Genomic DNA, 19,158 nt, shown 5'->3' on the forward strand with positions numbered 1-19,158 from the left:
TTTAAAGCTGTGCTAACTTTATAATCACTTTACAATTTTCCTTGACTTAAAAGGTGGTAGTGGTGTTACTTAATTTTTTGGGAACTGAATTGCATTGTTGTTGTTGTTGTTTTCCTGAACTTAAATATGCAGATTTCACATTTAATATAAACATTTAATATAAAAAGAGGTGCTATACTGATAAAACCGATGAGGCACAATGCTGAAAAAACAACTTTTGAGACATTTGACGCGTTTTATTATTAACAATTTGATGATATAGAAGCCGTTATTTCAAACTAGTCTGTCAAATACTTTCAGACTCAGCCTTTAAAAAAATGACCACAATAACCAAAGTTTCTGACAAAATACAGAAGTTCCAACAGTTATTGTTATACTGTAAAAATGGTGCTGAAACGTGGCCAGGGCCCTGAACAAACCGAACGGAAGCGTCAAGAATTGGTGTAATCTGAATGGTGTGGAAAAAGCAATTTTTTATCGGAATATTGGAGTTAAAGGGATCTGCCAATAACCCTTTGTTAAGTCCAGCGTAGAGTAAAATTGAGCCGCGCCCAACCGATCAAGTAACTCGTCAATTTGTGGCATTGGATTAGCATCAAAATGGCCTGTGCCCATACAGTAGCTCAGATGAGGAAAACCCTGTGGAGGCTTGTAATGTCCTCTCGTACACAGGGGTTCAAGCCACTTATCCCAATCCTTCACGTATGAACTTACGAATCATGTTTTTCAAGGTCTTATTAAATCGTTCGACCAACCCATTGGTTTGCGGGTGATAAACACTGGTGCAAATCGATTTGATGCCTAATAATTCGTACAGTTTGCGTAGTGTACATAACATGTTGTGCCTTGATCAGTGAGGATTTCCTTTGGAATCCCCACTCGGGAGATCATTTTGAAGAGTGCCTCCACAACACTACGTGCGGAGATGTTGTGAAGAGGCACTGCTTCCGGATATCGCATTGCATAGTCTACCAGAACTAATACAAAGCGATGCTTGTGTGCAGTCCGTTCTAATAGTCCGACGAGGTCCATGCCAATTCTCTCGATGGGGACCTCGATCAACAGTAGAGGGCACAATGGCACTTTTGGGGTGGCTGGCGGATTCACCAACTGGCATTCACGGCACGCCACACACCATTTGTGTACATCGCCGTGAACGCCCGGCCAAAAGAAGCGGGCCATTATGCGGTTCAAAGTCTTTTCGTGAGCCAAGTGGCCAGCCATTGAGTTATAATGAGTGTTTCCCGGCGGCTCTTTGGTACTAATAGCTGCATTGTATTCTCTTTGTCTGAGTGTCCTGCGTCACTCAATACAACCGCTCTTTAATAATAGAAAAGTACGGGTATGTGAGCACAACATTAGGCTGAAGCTGTTGACCATCAATTACTTTCACTTGGTCAAAGGTGTGCTCGGGGGTGGCCTGTTAAGTGTCGAGGGGGAGGGGGAAGGAACATGTGACACAGGGTTTGGAGAGAGAGCAGAGAGAGAAGAGGGAAAAGAAAAAAACTTGATTGTTGCCACCTGGAAATGCCGCCATGTAGTCCTCTGCTGGCTGGGGGCCTCCTCCAGCGATGCCAGACGGTGGCACTGGACCCACTCAGATATACCTCGTGGAAGCTGGGCGACGAACTGCTCCAGAGCCACCAGGTCGACTGCATCCACGACGCCGCTGGTTCCCTCCACCAGCAACCATTTCCGGTAGGCATCCCGGAGCTTCTGGGCAAAAGAATGAGGGCCTGGTGTTGAGTCTGCTGGATGCTGGCGAGGGTTTTGAAGACTTCACCCAGCGGTGAGGACTCCATAACCGCGTACTCCTCCTGCAGACCGACACATGACCATGTCCCCCCATGCCACACAACCTTTTCTGTGTAAAATAATAGACAATTTTACAACTTTGTTGCCATGACAATGTAACACCGTAAACCCAAAAATCCTAAAATAACTGAAAAATTACAATTTAAACAACTTTACAGCTCAAATAATACATGTTTTAACAGAAGAATTAATGTAAGTGCTTTTATAAAATTATAAGCTTCACATTTCTGCCTTTAAACCCTACAAAAATTGGCCCCATTGACTTCTGTTTTAAGTGCCTCACAGTGCCTTTCTTTTTTAAAGAAAACGAAGGACAAGTTGAAATTAACTTTTGTTGTAATCAACATTATGCCACAAATGCTGTCGATTGAGCTTAACTTGTATTGAACCTAGAATATTCCTTTAAAAAAGGCAACATTTTTGTGAGACCTTTCATTTGGTATTTAATTTTCACTAACAATTCTGTTTTACTACTGCAGAAATCATTCATCACGTGTGTGTGTGTATATATACATATATATATATATTATACACTGCCGGCCAAAAGTTTGGAATAATGTACAGATTTTGCTGTTTCAGAAGGAAATTGGTACTTTAATTCACCAAAGTGGCATTTAACTGATTACAAAGTATAGTCAGGGCATTACTGATGTAAAAAACAGCACCATTACTATTTGAAAAAAGTAATTTTTGATCAAATGTAGACAAGCCCCTTTTCCAGCAGCCATCACTCCAACACCTTATCCTTGAGTAATCATGCTAAATTGCTAATTTGGTACTAGAAAATCACTTGCCATTATATCAAACACAGTTGAAAGCTATTTGGTTCGTTAAATGAAGCGTAACATTGTCTTTGTGTTTGTTTTTGAGTTGCCACAGTATGCAATAGACTGGCATGTCTTAAGGTTTCTCTAGAAACTCGTCAAGTCAATCATTGTTTTGAGGAATAAAGGTTATACAATGCTTGAAATTGCCAAAAAACTGGATTTCATACAAAGGTGTACACTACAGTCTTCAAAGACAAAAGAGAACTGGCTCTAACAAGGACAGAAAGAGATGTGGAAGGCCAGATGTACAACTAAACAAGAGGATAAGTACATCAGAGTCTCTAGTTTGAGAAATAGATGCCTCATATGTCCTCAGCTGACAGCTTCATTGAATTCTACCCGCTCAACACCCGTTTCATGTACAACAGTAAAGAGAAGACTCAGATGGCCGCAACGCAATCCTCTCCTTTATCCAAGGCACATGGGGTGCAGGCTTCACTCGAGTGGCCTGATTTCCCTGGCCCGTCGGCCGCAACATGTGCTCCAATCCCCGGCATCACATCTAACTTGCCGGGTTCCGGGTCCAGCGACGCATCTAACTCACACCGGACCCTCCCCGCTCTGTTCCTGTACCTGCGAGGACGCCAGCAGGTAGAGACCTGTGTCCCGAGGAGAAGCGCACTTGGTGTTTAAAGGCAGCAGTGATGAGGCACTTCACTGGGTTCAGGTGAGCCCCATCACGCATGGCCAAACGAGAAAAGTCACCGTGTTTTGACCATGATCCACGGGAGGGGCATGTCATTCTGTCACAACTGATATAATAAATTGTGCATCTTTAACTCAGATTACGCTAAAAAACGCAATTTAACTGTCTTGTATAACTAATACACTTCATGCACTTGGCATGCGGCTTGCGTACATAATGGAAGGGGTGGAATTACCTGTTAAATGGCGAACACTTCAGTGTAGTAAAAAAAAATGTTATGTGTTCCATTTGGGACAATACTACACTTTGAAAATTCATACACTACATGGCTGATTGTATAGTGTATAGTGTGTCGTTTGGGGGACAGCTTCTGTTTTGACAAGCAGGAAATATTAGTGGAACAATGGTGTCACCAACGAACAGTCCTTGAAATGGTCTATATATATACAGTTGTGCTCAAAAGTTTGCATACCCTGGCATAAATTGTGAAATTTTGGCATTGATTTTGAAAATATGACTGATCATGCAAAAACACTGTCTTTTATTTAAGGATAGTGATCATATGAAGCTAATTATTATCACATAGTTGTTTGGCTCCTTTTTAAATCATAATGATAACAGAAATCACCCAAATGGCCCTGATCAAAATTTTACATGCCCTTGAATGTTTGGCCTTGTTACAGACACACAAGGTGACACACACAGGTTTAAATGGCAATTAAAGGTTAATTTCCCACACCTATGGCTTTTTAAATTGCAATTAGTGTCTGTGTATAAATAGTCAATGAGTTTGTTAGCTCTCACGTGGATGCACTGAGCAGGCTAGATACTGAGCCATGGGGAGCAGAAAAGAACTGTCAAAAGACCTGTGTAACAAGGTAATAGAACTTTATAAAGATGGAAAAGGATATAAAAAGATATCCAAAGCCTTGAAAATGCCAGTCAGTACTGTTCAATGATTTATTAAGAAGTGGAAAATTCGGGGATCTCTTGATACCAAGCCAAGGTCAGGTAGACCAAGAAAGATTTCAGCCACAACTGCCAGAAGAATTGTTCGGGATACAAAGAAAAACCCACAGGTAACCTCAGGAGAAATACAGGCTGCTCTGGAAAAAGATGGTGTGGTTGTTTCAAGGAGCATTTAATTCAGACATTTATTTAAATGTTGCCTCAAGCATATGGCTGAACCCTAAATTGTGTTTTAATAAGTCCCCTTTCTGATGGTCAGAGTGGATTGTGAGGGGGGTTACTACACTCTGTGACCTATATGAGTGTGGAGTGTTGAGACCACCTGCCACCTGCTCTGTATTGTTTTTGGGAGTAACACACAGCCCCCTAAAGTGGAAGATACTCTGGGAGAGATGATTACTGTTTTTGAAAAAGGTCATGAGACATCAGTGTATTACTCCCTGCTAATTCAGTGTCTGGGGGACGGAGCTTTAACTTCTATCACCGAGTGCAAATGCGAGATAACAGGGTGTAACTTAACTACTCTGATTAGTTTGATAGAAAGGCTTTGCAATGGCGAAATAGGGGCAAGAACTTCCTGTTCAATACAAAACCAGGGAGGGGCTCTCTCAGGTGGCAGCGACCAATGAGCCAAATGTCTGAGACCGAATGCATTATAATAAAACAAAATCTTGGGTAGGCCTAGCCCACCTTTGTCATTTGGCCTATGTAACTTATTAAAAATGTAATCTAGGACGCTTACCATTCAAAAATGAAGGACTCTGCTATGCTATCAAATTACTTGAAATAAGAGAGGGGGACATCTACAGGGAGAGATTTTAGCAGGTAGTTAAATCTTGGAATACAATTCATTTTAATAACATTAACCTTCCCAATCATAGATAAATGTAATGAAGCCCACCTGCCCCCATTGCTCGAAAACCTTTTTATTAAGGGGTCAAAATTAACTCTAACTAAATCAGACAAATTTGCTGGGAATAAAATGCCCAAATACTTAATGCCGTGTTTGGGCCACTTGAAGGGACCTGGCTGGAAAGCCGTGACTGAGCAGTATGCTGTCAGAGCCAAAGCTTTGGATTTAGACCAATTGACTCTGTATTCTGAGAACTAAGAAAAGGCATTAATAATGCTGTGGAGGCAAGGCACAGATCTAATGGAGTCGGAGACGAATAATAAAATATCAACTGTGTAAAGAAAAGCTTATGTGCTATACCTCCTGCCACCACCCCTTGAAAATCATCTTCCCTTCTTGTTGCGGCTGCTAATGGTTCCAGGGCAAGACAGAACTATAAAATGGGGAAAGAAGGCAACCCTGACGGGTGCCCCTATCCAGAGTAAATTAATCTGAAATTAATCCATTTGTTTGAACCGCCGCTACCGGGTGTCTATAAATTAACTTAATCCATCCAATAAATGTATTCCAGAACCCGTATATTTCCAAAATCTTAAAAAGATAATCCCATTCTACCATTTACCCGTTTACGCCTTATCGGTGTCAAGTGAGATGGCAGTGACCGGAGTCTGATCATTCACCACTTACCACATGATATTGATGAAATGCCTAATGTTATCAGAAGATAAAATAAGGCCCCGAATAAACCCTTTCCTGCTCTATATGTATAAGAGATGTCATAACTTTATTAATCCGTTAACCAGAATTTTTGACAATATTTTTACATCTAGCTGGATCAGGGAAATTGGACGGTAACTCTTAAACTCGATTGGATCTTTGTCCTTTTTAAGAATTAGACTGATCCGGGCTTGTGTCATGGTTGGTGGAAGCTTTCTATTCTTTAATGATTCCGTATAAACTTCTAACAGAAGTGGAGCCAGTTCTGTAGCATAAGATCTAAAAAAGATCTATGGCAAAGCCATCTGGCCCCGGAGCCTTGTCTTTAGGTAAGGCCTTAATTACCTCGCCAAGCTCCTCCAAGGTTATCTCAGAATCAAGAGAATTTTTTTCAGTTTAGGGAGTTCTAATGGTTCCAAAAAATTTCTAATATTTTCATCAGTAGACGAAGACATGGAGCTATAGAGATCAAGATAGATCTCTTTAAAAGCATTATTAATATCAATGGCTGAGGTAAATATTTCACCACCAACAGATTTCACTGAGGGAATGGCAGAAAAAGACACTCTCTGCTTTATATTCTAGCCAGCAGTTTCCCTGCTTTGTTCCCTGACTCAAAGTATGACTATCTTGCCCTGAATAGCCAAAACTCCACCTTCCATGACAAAATACTGTTATATCTGTAGTTCAATCGGGTCAATTCTCTGAGGCCATCAGCTGACATTCGGTGCTTCAGCTCTGCCTCAGCACTTTTAATATTCCCTTCCAACTCCACGAGTTCTCGTGCTTTGGATTTTTTGATGAATGAGGCATACTGTATGATCCGACCCCTAAGAACCACTTTAAATGCCTCCCAAGCCACGCACACAGAGGATACTGAGGACCAGTTGATCTCCATATAAACACTGATTTCTGCCTTTAGCATTTGTTGGAATTCAGAATTTTGCAAAAGGGATACATTAAAGCGCCAACTATATGATTTCATTTTCTCCGTTTTTGGCAACACCCCTAAACTCACTAGGGTGTGATCTGAGACTAAGATGTTTCCAGTTGAGTAATCCACAACAGATGAAATGAGGGATATAAAAAAAATCTGTTCTAGAATAAATTTTATGGACTAATGAAAAAATGTATAGTCCCTACCAGATGGGTTCAAAAGTCTCCAAATATCATAAGACCAAGATTTTTACACATCCTGTGAAGCACCAATGTTGCACTAGGGGGCTTACACACTTTTGCTTCACTTTTTTCAAGGACTGAGTCCATCAAAAGATTAAAGTCTCCTCCTAATTTCATATCATGAGGGGTGTCAGCGGCTTGCAACCTCCCTTCAAGGTCTATAAAAAAGCCCTGATCATCAGCTTTAGGTGTGTAAATATTAGCCAAAGTCAACCTTTGCCCCTGAATTTCTGCTAAAACAATAATGACTCTTTCTAATTGATCTTTAATCTGTTTTAGACATTTGAATTGTAGATGTTTACTTATCAATGTAATGACTCCCCTGCTATAACTTGAGCCAGCACTAAAGAAAACATGTCCACCCCATATCTTTCCAAAATTTTCAGCTTCCTGCAGGGAAAGATGCGTTTCTTGAAGCAACACCTCTAACATTTGACTATATCATATTTCTTATGTTTAAGAAAAGAAATAACCTTCCTCCTTTTTATGGGGTGCCCAAACCCATTCACATTCCATGTGGAGAGAGACAGTCCGCTCATATTAACATTTGACATTTTGACATATAAGAAAAAATAGATTGTGTGTCAAAAATAAAATTATAAAGACCACATTCCAACATTGGTGCAACAATCAACCCCCAAACATCCCCCAGAACAAAAAAAGAAAAAAGAAAAATGTGTGCATTGACCCCACGCACGACAGCACCAACTGGCGTCCATCCCTCTAAACCCAAACAGTCCATGTACGCCTATGAGAGTCCCCACAACAACTTTGCCATCAGATTGCTCAAGTCCGGTACTTCTATACAAATTTTGTGAGACAGAATGGCAGAACAGAAAATAATCTATAAAACAAACTCCAGCCAATAGGCGGAATAAGCACAAAGAATGTGTAGATTCATCCACATAACTGTCCCGAGGTGTGTTCCTCCACAAAACAAGCTCCAGTGCTAGCGGAACCAGAAAAAAAAAAAAAAAAAGCCGTTCATTTTCCTCGGGCAGTCAAATGAATGTTCAGTGAGCCAACCCATTTGGCTGTTACCTGAGTGTGACAAATGCCCTAACGTAAATATTTTGCAGCCATCCTTAGTATCTATTCTCAATTTGGCCAGGAACATCAGTGCAAAAGCAACCTTCTGTTGATGTAAGAGCTTTTTGCATTCCTTAAATCGATCACGTTTCTCTCTTGTAAAATTCACAAAGTCTGGGAACAAGAAAATGCTGTGGTTCTTCCAAGAAAGCCTTCCTTTACTCCTTGCCTCGCGCAACACGAGATCTTTATCGGATGATCTCAGAAATTTGGCCAGAATTGATCGGGGCCTGTCTCCCTCAGTGGATCTCCGAGCCGGAACTCTGTGAGCTTGCTCGACCTCCAGCTTATGGCCTGTTATGTTGAGCAGACACGGAAAGAGCTCGTCTAGGAATTTCACCATATCTCGGCCTTCTTCATCCTCAGGAATTCTAACAATTTGGACGTTGTTTCACCGGTTATGATTCTCAAGGTCTTCCAACTTTTCCCAGATGCACTCCAAGTCTGTCTAGCGGGTTAGCAGCCAATTCCTTCTCCGATGACTCCAGATAATCGATCCGTTTCTCTATGTTACCCACTCTTGTATCCAACTCAGTGAATTTCATCTCCATGGCAGTGATCGATCGACGTATTACAGCAAGATCCTCCAAGTCAGCAACGACCTTCTTCAGCATTGCCGACATGTTTGGCAGTTGACGCTGAATCTCTTTCACCTCACTGGCCAAATTGAGTACCTGGTCTGTGGCCTTGTCAGGGGTATCAGCTTGAGCACTAAGTGTCTTTTAATGTCTCCAGAGCCCGAGGATTTTGAATTCTTTTACATATTGTCTTCATAGAACAGTTATGGAACAGGGTGTTTCGAATCTCACCTGTTTATGACACAAAAAGTATTAAAACTAGCAAAGAGCACAGAGCTCGCCGTTTACACGTCCAAACCTCGCATGGCGCCACGTGACTTTCCAAAATGTGCCTTTTTATAAAAATGTCAAAATATTTTTTTTTTTTTTTTTACTTTACGCTCAGTCTTGAGGGTCTAAAGGCGTCCGCTCTGTTTTGTTTTTTATGGTCAACATGTTGGTTACACCCAGTTACTTTTATTTAGTGGACAAAAGCATTTTTAAATATTTTAAAACAATTGTTTCACTGTTTTGTTTTGTTTTTCAAGAAATAACAATAAAAGAATGCACTAGTCATGCCAACATTTCTTTTTTCAGGAATTTCACTTTTTATTAAGACTTTGACTTTTTTTTTTTTTACTGTCTCTGGACACCACATGACTTTTTTATTTTAAGCCCCAGAAAAAATATAACTATGACTTTAAAGTCAGAAATTGAAAATATGCTCCTTATAGAAGGGGTGTATTCGGTAAATAGTTTGTTTGAATTGCATTTTTTATATATTTTTAATTTAATAGATCTGGACACAAATGAGCATCACTTCATTAACCCTTAAAACACGTGGCCATAATATGCACCTGTTACCCTCTGTTTTTTAATTTTCTGATGAATTATGTGAAAAGAATCCACGTTATGATCATGACATTTTTTGCACGCATTTTTCTACTCCAGTTACCGAACTAAACGAAGTTTGGGCTGTTTCTATGAAGGATGCTTAAACAGTTGTGTCGTTCTACACACAAAAGCGTTTTATGGGCGAAACCCTGAAAATTGTTTGAATTAAAAACATGTACATGTTGTGTACACTTGTCATAGCAATATCTTAAATTCTGTTATCTTCTTTTTATCGAAAGACTCAATCTTTCCTTGAACTGTTCTCTTGGCCATTTTTGAAAATCCGCAAAACTCGTGCATTACCTTCAGTGGCGTAAATTTCATGTGAACACTAGGAAGAACATGTCAACCCATCGCTAAACTCCAACATACCTGTTTGCCGGTGTTTTCAGAAAACCAGCGTCTTTTCACAGTGCCAGATTGCGTGACTAAAGCGTCGCCCTGCCAGAATATTTCCAAACTGAACAAGTGTCAAGTTCTAATTGGGGTGTTTCACCTATAGAAATCTGGCAACATGTCGAAATAAAATCTGACCAACTAATCGCCCTTATTTAAAGTCTGTTATTTATCAAATATAGAAAATTCAGTATTTTACTTGCATAATTAGTTCTAAGAAATACATGACACAATTGATCTAAAGGGGATGGTAAGGAGTTTGGTGGTTTTACAAGGGGGATGCTTTTTTATATTTATTGCAACAAGAATTGAGCCCTGTGTATTGGTAATTAATGCATATCATAGTATTAAAATGTATCTCGTGATCCGATCACATGTGGTCAGACGAGGCACATCGACGTTGGTCGCATCTCCTGTGAGCACTTGTGACATAGCATCACTACATCATAAATTAATAAACCAGAAAAATGTCACAAAAGACAAAGAATCATAAAAATATGGCACGCAGCTGAAATTTCATCTACTGTAAGTGCACACGAAGACACACTAAAGATTCGTAAAGATCTCATGCATTTAAGCGCTCTTTCAATTTTTCCCGATCGGACAGTTATTTCCTTTTAAAGCCATGTGTCACCAGAGTCATGAACAGTTTAAACTCTTAATTTAGTGCAGCAGTTTATTGACAGATAAGGAGTGGGGGCTTCGCTGCATCCCGGAGTTTTTGACTACCTCATTATGTGTTTTTTGTGATTCGATAACAAAAGATTTTACACCTGTGCTGATCACTTGTCATCGGATCATTCGAATCACATCCTAATACCAGCTGAAAAAGGGGTCTAAATGACCGCTGGCTACATTAGCAAATGCTACAGAAGGACTTTCGGCGGAAGTTCATCCCACATCCTTTTCCCCAGTAAGACCCCCAGGAATAAGGCGGATACAGAAGAAATATTTTTCCCTCGATTTTTATGTTTTTTCATTATTACAAATGTTCTGCCTCATTCTCTTATTTCTGATAACCTGATTGAAAACAGTACAATCCAACACAACACTTGTTACACATTGTAATAATTATATAACCACAGCAGTGTTCATAATGACTAACAGATAACCTCATAACCGCTGGTCAAACTGAATTTAAACACATTAATCTGCTCGCTGTAGACAGTGTTTCCTGAACCTCACACACAAGACATGCTTATATTCTAATTAAATCTTTAATTGTCGGTGCTCTGGAATGTGGTCAATTACATTTTCTAAATTAAACATTCTATGCTACTCAATAATACAAAGATATCTGAGCTGAACTGTAGGTTGTTCTTTTGCACACTAACTCATGAGTTGTTGTTTGCTTCCCTCTGCTGGTCATAAACAACAAACAAACTCCTGACACAAAACAACAATAGACCTAAATACATCAAATTCATTGAATTTAATGCGATAATTTAGGCATGAATTTTTCACACACTAGAATCGTCCTGTTCGTGTTCCTTTTGTCTGTTTAAGTGTTAAACACAATTTTTATTCAGCGTATGAGAAAATGAAAGAACACACTTTTAGCTTGTCAGCGACCGATCGCTTTTTTGTTGACAAGGGAATGTGATTTTCCCACAGATGACAAATTTAAATAAGACGGACTCACACAAAGCACAAGAAAATAATCTAATGTACAAAAACATCTATATTTAGTTTAGATACTGCACTTCTGTTAGCAATAATCAGCGATCTTTATGACTTAGGCCTAACTGTATAAATATTACTGTATAAATCTGTATTTAAATATATCAGAATCTTTTTAATGAATGTTTCTAGTATAGTTTTATCAGCAGGTCTAATAGTGTTATTGGAGTGTGCATGTATAAATCAGGAGGAACCCACACGAGTGAAGGCACACACGAATAACAGCAGCACAGAAACACAGAACAACAAATGACAGACAGTTAATCATCGATTACAATTAGAAATCAACAGAACATCGAAGCTGAAGGTGAACTGACACTAAGAATATGCGAAAGGAAAGCAAATGCTGAACAAATAACACAGTGCTTCAGTCTACACACACACACACACATACACGGCAAAACGGATTGACATTTAATCACGTGTATTAAATGAATTATACACTCGAAAAAGCAATTTTTTTTCTTTTCTTTTTTTTTCGATTAACATTTTTTTATTGATTCAACCATTAAATATATACATAGCAGAACACACATATACAGAATCAATACACAACACCCACTACCCTCCCACCCCTCACCAATCCCCCACCCGACCCCCAACAACACCCCAGTGGTCACACAACCATAGACACACAACAAAAATTAATTAATTAATTAATAAAAAATAAAAAAAATAAAACAAATCACACACATAAAACCCCTACACCTCTCTCTACTGTCCCTCCCCGAGAGCCCTCCAAAAAAGACAGATATCTGCCCCACTTCTTCTCAAACATGTCCAGACTCCCCAGTCTTCTGGATACCCCCTCCTCAAGAGCTGCCACTCTGGCCATCTCTGAACACCACTCCTGAAAAGGGGGCGCTCCAGCCGACTTCCAACTCCTCAAAGTGATCTGTCTGGCAATCATAACACTAGACAGGACCCAGTTTTTCACGTGCTTATTCTCCAAATTAATGACTGCCCCATCTCCCAAGATACAGAGTCTGGGGCAAAATAAAATTTGAGAGGCCAAAACCTCGCACATAAAACAAGCCTATGCAATCTAGAGGGGGTCCAATAGACTCTATGTAAAATCTTAAATTGCATGAGATGAACCCTTGTGTCTCTGGATGCAGATTTGACATTTTTTAGAATCCCAGCCCACTGTCCCTCCTCCAATACCAAATTTATCTTTCTCCCATAATCTCTTAAGAGAAGTTGAAGCTCCATCTCCCATACTCTGAATTAGTAGGGAGTAATACACTGATGCCTCCTGACCTTTTTCAAAAGCAGTAATCAACTCTCCCAGAGTATCTGCCGCTTTAGCAGGGTGTAAACCACTCCCAAAAACTGTACAGGGCAGGTGACACAGCTGTAAATACTTATAGAACTGAGATCTAGGAATCCCAAAAAGTTTAACCAAATTTTGAAAGGATCTCAACACTCCATTCTCATACAGGTCACCGAGTGTAGTAACCCCCCTCCCAATCCACTCTGACCAGCAAAAAGGGGACTTGTTGATGCATAGTTTGGGGTTCAGCCATATGCTCGAGGCAACATTTTAAAAAAATGTCAGAATTAAACAGTCTGGACACTTTAGTCCATACCGAGTTCACGTGCGAGATAACGGGATGTACTTTAGCTTCTCTGATTAATTTGATAGAAAGGCTCTGCAGTGGCGAAATAGGGGCAAGAACTTCCTGTTCTATACAGAACCAGGGAGAGGCTCTCTCAGGTGGAAGCGACCAATGAGCCAAATGTCTGAGACCGAATGCATAGTAATAAAATAAATCTTGGGTAGGCCTAGCCCACCTTTGTCAATCGGCCTATGTAACTTATTGAAATGTAATTTGGGACGCTTACCATTCCAAATGAAAGACTTTGCTATGCTATCAAATTGCTTGAAATAAGAGAGGGGGACATCTACAGGGAGAGACTGCAGTAAGTAATTGAATTTTGGAATACAATTCATTTTAATAACATTAACCTTCCCAGTCATAGATAAATGTAATGAAGCCCACCTGTCCACATCGCTCGAAAACCGTTTTATTAAGGGGTCAAAATTAACTCTAACTAAATCACACAAATTTGCTGGAAATAAAATACCCAAATACTTAATGCCCTGTTTGGGCCACTGGAAAGCGCCCGGCTGGAAAGCCGTATCTGGGCAGTACGCTGTCAGAGCCAAAGCTTCGGATTTAGACCAATTGACTCTATATCCTGAAAACTTAGAAATGGACTTAATAATTCTGTGGAGGCAAGGTATAGATCTACTGGGGTCAGAGACAAATAATAGAATATCATCTTCTTAAATAAAGCAATCATCCTCCTGGAAAATCATCCTCCTTTCTTCTTGCGGTTGCTAATGGTTCCAGGGCAAGACAGAACAATAATGGGGAAAGAGGGCAACCCTGCCGGGTGCCCCTATCCAAAGTAAAATAATCTGAAATTAGTCCATTTGTTTGTACCGCCGCTACTGGGTGTCTATAAAGTAACTTAATCCATCCAATAAACGTACTCCCGAACCCGTATATTTCCAAAATCTTAAAAAGATAATCCCATTCTACCATATCAAAAGCCTTTTCGGCATCAAGTGAGATGGCAGCGACCGGAGATTGTTCATTCGCTACTGTCCACATGATATTGATGAGACGCCTAATGTTATCAGAAGAGCTACGGCCCCGTATAAACCCCACCTGATCTATATGTATAAGTGAAGTCATAACGTTACTTAATCGATTAGCCAAAATTTTTGACAAAATTTTTACATCTAACTGGATCAGGGAAATTGGATGGTAACTTTTACACTCGCTTGGATCTTTGTCCTTTTTAAGAATCAGACTGATCCGGGCTTGTGTCATGGTTGGAGGAAGCTTTCCATTCTTTAATGATTCTGTATAAACTTCTAACAAAAGTGGAGCCAGTTCTGTAGCATAAGATCTAAAAAAATTCAGCAGCAAAACCATCTGGCCCCGGAGCTTTGCCAGTAGGTAAAGCCTTAATTACCTCGTCAAGCTCCTCCAAGGTTATCTCAGTATCAAGACAATTTCTTTGCTCAGTCGTCAGTTTAGGAAGTTTGAATGGTTCCACAAAGTTTCTAATATCTTCATCAGTAGACGAAGACGTGGAACTATAAAGATCAATATAGAATTCTTTAAAAGCATTATTAATATTGTAGGGCTTTACTGGTTGTTTAGATCAGTGTTACTATCAGAAATAATTAATAATTATTTCTGTAGTTATTAATTAATATTTAAATTAATCAACTGAATCTAACTCATTAAAACCTCATATGGGGCTCCAGTAAATGTAGTGTGCTACGTTTAGGAGCAAGTTTGGTTATTAGCAATAATTAATAATTATCAAAGATAATTATTAATTATTAAAATCAATAGAACATTGATGAGAATCAATGTTAGCTTTTTGTAATCCTTTAAATCAACAATTATCAAAGATAATAGTTAATTGTTAACATCGATGAAATATTAATTAAAATTAACACTAGCTTATTGATCATTCAAATTCAATCATCAAAGATAATTATCAATTATCAAAAATCAATAGAATATTAATAAGGATTAACATTGATGGGGCACCACCCTGAAATCATGGACTAATAACCAGATAGTAAAACAGTCTCAATATTAGATTGTTTTCTAGGAAAATCGACATCTGAATATCGATTTTCCGGGAAAAAAAACAGTGAATGAAGGTTTGAATCCGAGCACTGACATCCCGTCAGCATGACACAGGCGTATGCAAAACAAACCAAAACACTTCTCTTTGTAATATAAACAAAGTTTATTTATGCAGTAATATCAATTAATAATTAATACAATGCAGTCAATAAACTTCAGACTTACAACTACAAACTAAACAGTGATATGATTAGATATGGAAATAAAAATAATCCTATAACACATAATGTGTGTGTGTGATAGTGTGTGTGTGTGTAAGGAGGGACGTGCAAAAAATGGCGGACGTGACTCTCGTGGAGAAGTATGTCATGCGAGACCTCCGGCCAGGGAATATGACCACGAATTGGGGCAGAGAGAAACCAGTCAATGGCGACTGGCGTCTACCAGTTACCGCGTGTATCCGCTTGTACGATAGCTTAGGGACAAAGCTGGGCTTTAGCATTTAAGCTATCTACGAGCCAAAATGTGTGCCAGAATGTTTGTGAGGGGTCGCGTGCCTGCGTGTGTGTGTGTGTGTGTGGTTAGTACGAGAGAGAGAGAAGTGACAGCCCTAAAGCCGATTTCGCGATCGTGGGAGAGAAAGTAGCTGTTAGTTCATCGCTCAGAGACGCGATTTTTATCAGTAAGATTTACGACTTGGAATGTGGGGGCTTGAGTTAGGTTTTTACGACTGTGTTAGGCCTGCCTTTGTCTTCTATCTGAATACATGAGGCCCAACAATATCAGTGGCCGAGGTAAAAATTTTACCACCAGCAGATTTCACTGAGGGAATCGTAGAAAAAGACTCTCTCTGCTTTAAATATCTAGCCAAAAGCTTCCATGCTTTGTCCCCTGACTCAAAGTATGACTGTCTTGCCCTGAATAACCAAAACTCCACTTTCCGTGACAAAATAGCATTATATCTGTATTTCAATCTAGTCAATTCTCTGAGGCCATCAGACAACATTCTGCGCTTCAGCTCTGCCTCTTTTAATATTCTCTTCCAACTCCACGAGTTCTCGTGCTTTGTATTTTTTGGTGAATGAGGCATACTGTATGATCTGACCCCTAAGAACCGTCTTAAGTGCCTCCCAAGTCACGCCCACAGAGGATACTGAGGACCAGTTGGTCTCCATATAAACATCGATTTCAGTCTTTATCATTTGTTGGAATTCAGGATTTTGCAACAGGGATACATTAAAGCGCTAACTATATGATTTCTTTTTCTCCGTATGTGGCAAAATCTCCAAACTCACCAGGGCATGATCTGAGACTAAAATGTTTCCAGTTGAGCAATCCGCAACAGATGAAATGAGGGACTTAATATATCAAAAATAAATCTATTCTAGAATACATTTTATGGACTGATGAAAAAAATGTATAGTCCCTACCAGATGGGTTCAAAAATCGCCAAATATCCACAAGACCAAGATTTTTACACATCCTGTGAAGCGTCATCGTTGCTCTAGGGGGCTTACACACTTTTGCTTCGCTATGATCAAGGACTGAGTCCATCAAAAGATTAAAGTCTCCTCCCAATATTATACAGTATCATGAGGGGTGCCAGCGGCTTGCAACATCCCTTCAAGATCTATAAAAAAGCCCTGATCATCAGCTTTAGGCGCATAAATATTAGCCAGAATAATGACTCTTCCTAATCTATCTTTAATCTGTTTGAGACATTTTAATTGTAGATGTTTATTTACCAATATAATGACTCCCTTACTTTTACTTGAGCCAGCACTAAAGAAAACATGTCCACCCCATATCTTCCCAAATTTTTCAGCTTCCTGCGGGGAGAGATGTGTTTCTTGAAGAAACACTATGTCATATTCCTTACGTTTAAGAAAAGAAATAACCTTCCTTCTTTTTATGGGGTGCCCCAACCCATTCAAATTCCATGTGGAGAGAGACAAACCACTCATATTAACATATGACATTTTGATATAATAAAAATAAATAAATTGTGTGTCAAAAACAAGATTATACAGACCACATTCTCCATTAATGCAACAATCAAACCCCGAACTTCCCCCCGAACAAAACAAACTGAAAAAAGAAAAACGTGCGCATTAACCCCGTGCATGACAGCGCCAACCGGCGACGATCCCTCTAAACTCAAAGAGTCCATGTACGCCTACGAGAGCCTCCGCGACAACTTTGCCATCGGATTGCTCAAGTCTGCTGCTTCTATACAAATTTTGTAAGGCAAAATTACAAAACGGAAAATACTTGTAAAACAGACCCCAGCCAACAGGCAGAATAACAGAAAAAACATGTAGACTAATTCACTGAACTGTCTCAAAGGTGTGTTCCACCACAAAACAAATTCCAGCTGATATAAAACCGTTCAGTTTCCTCGGACAGACAAACAATTGTTCAGTGAGCCAGCTGTTATGAGTTCAGCGGATGACATAATCATTCCAATGTCCCGCAAAAATACTCAACAAAACAGACTCCAGCCAGCAGGAGGAATAAGCACAAAGAACAAACAGATTTATCCACAGCTTTCCAAAGGAGTGATAGTCAACAGAACATGCTCCAGCCGCTAGGCGGAGCCAGCACGAAAAACAAAACCGGCATCCTGGTTCCTCGGATATCAAGAGCCAAACTAACTGGGAGGCCGCAAAAAAAAGAAAAGAAAAGAAAAATACACCATAACTTACTCAGCCCGTCAGCTTTATAAAAGACATCCTTTATGTGAGCATGTAGATATTTTGCGGTCATCCATAGTGTCTACTCTCAATCTGGCCGGAAACTTCAGTGTAGAAAAGATCTTCAGTCAAAGCAAAAGTTTTTTGGAGTCATGCCACAAAACAAACTCCAGCCGCTAGGCGGAGCCAGCGCAAAAAGAAACAAAAATGGCACCTAGCTTCCTCAGATAATAGAGTGCATCAACCGTGAGTCAGTCCACTAATACAAGAAACATCAAATGGCTTACTCACTCCAATGTATTTATGAAAGAGAGTGCCAGTTTTGGACAAGTAAATACTTTGCGACCATTCTTCGTTTCTATTCTCAGTTTGGTCGGAAACATCAGAGCAAACGAGATCTTTTTCTGATGTAAGAGTTTCTTGCATTCCTTGAACCGATCGCGTTTCTCTCTTGTCGAGTTCGCAAAGTCCGGGAACAAGAAAATATTGTGATTCTTCCAAGAAAGCTTTCCTTTGCTCCTCGCCTGGCGCAACACAAGATCTTTATCAGATGATCTCAGAAATTTGGCCAGAATGCATCGGGGCCTTTCTCTGTGCACACTCTGTGAGCTTGCTCGATTTCAAGCTTCTGGCCTGTTATGTCGAGCAGACTCGGGAAGAGCTTGTTCAGGAATTTCACCATATCTCCATGCTCAGGAATTCCAACAATTCGTATGTTATTCCTTCGGCTCATATTTTCAAAATATTCCAGTTTTTCCTAAATTAATTCTAAATCTGTTTTGGACGCGGGCGGATTAGCGGTTAATTCCCTTTCCGGTGACTCAAGATAATTCGTTTATCAACTTCTGTCACTTTTGTAAACAACTCAGAGAATTTTGTTTCCATCGCCGTAATCGATCGACGTATTACAGCGAGATCTTCCAAGTCAGCAAGAACCTTCGTCAACATCACCGACATGTTGGACAGTTGACGCTGAATATCTTCTCCCGACGTGCCGTCCAAATCGTGTCTCCGGTCCGCAGTCCCGTTAGAGGCCTCAGCTTGAACACGTAAGTATAGGTTAATGATCTCCAGAGTCTGAGGATTTTGACTTTGCCATGTTTACCTCAAAGAGCAAGTATGTAATTGGGTGTATCGAATCTAACCTGATTATAACATGAAAATAATTAAAAAACTAGCAAAGTTCGCAGAGCTCGTGTCTCACACCTCTGCTTCTCGCATGG

The sequence above is a fragment of the Myxocyprinus asiaticus genome, chromosome 8, assembly GCF_019703515.2.
Source record: "Myxocyprinus asiaticus isolate MX2 ecotype Aquarium Trade chromosome 8, UBuf_Myxa_2, whole genome shotgun sequence".
Lineage (NCBI taxonomy): Eukaryota > Metazoa > Chordata > Actinopteri > Cypriniformes > Catostomidae > Myxocyprinus > Myxocyprinus asiaticus.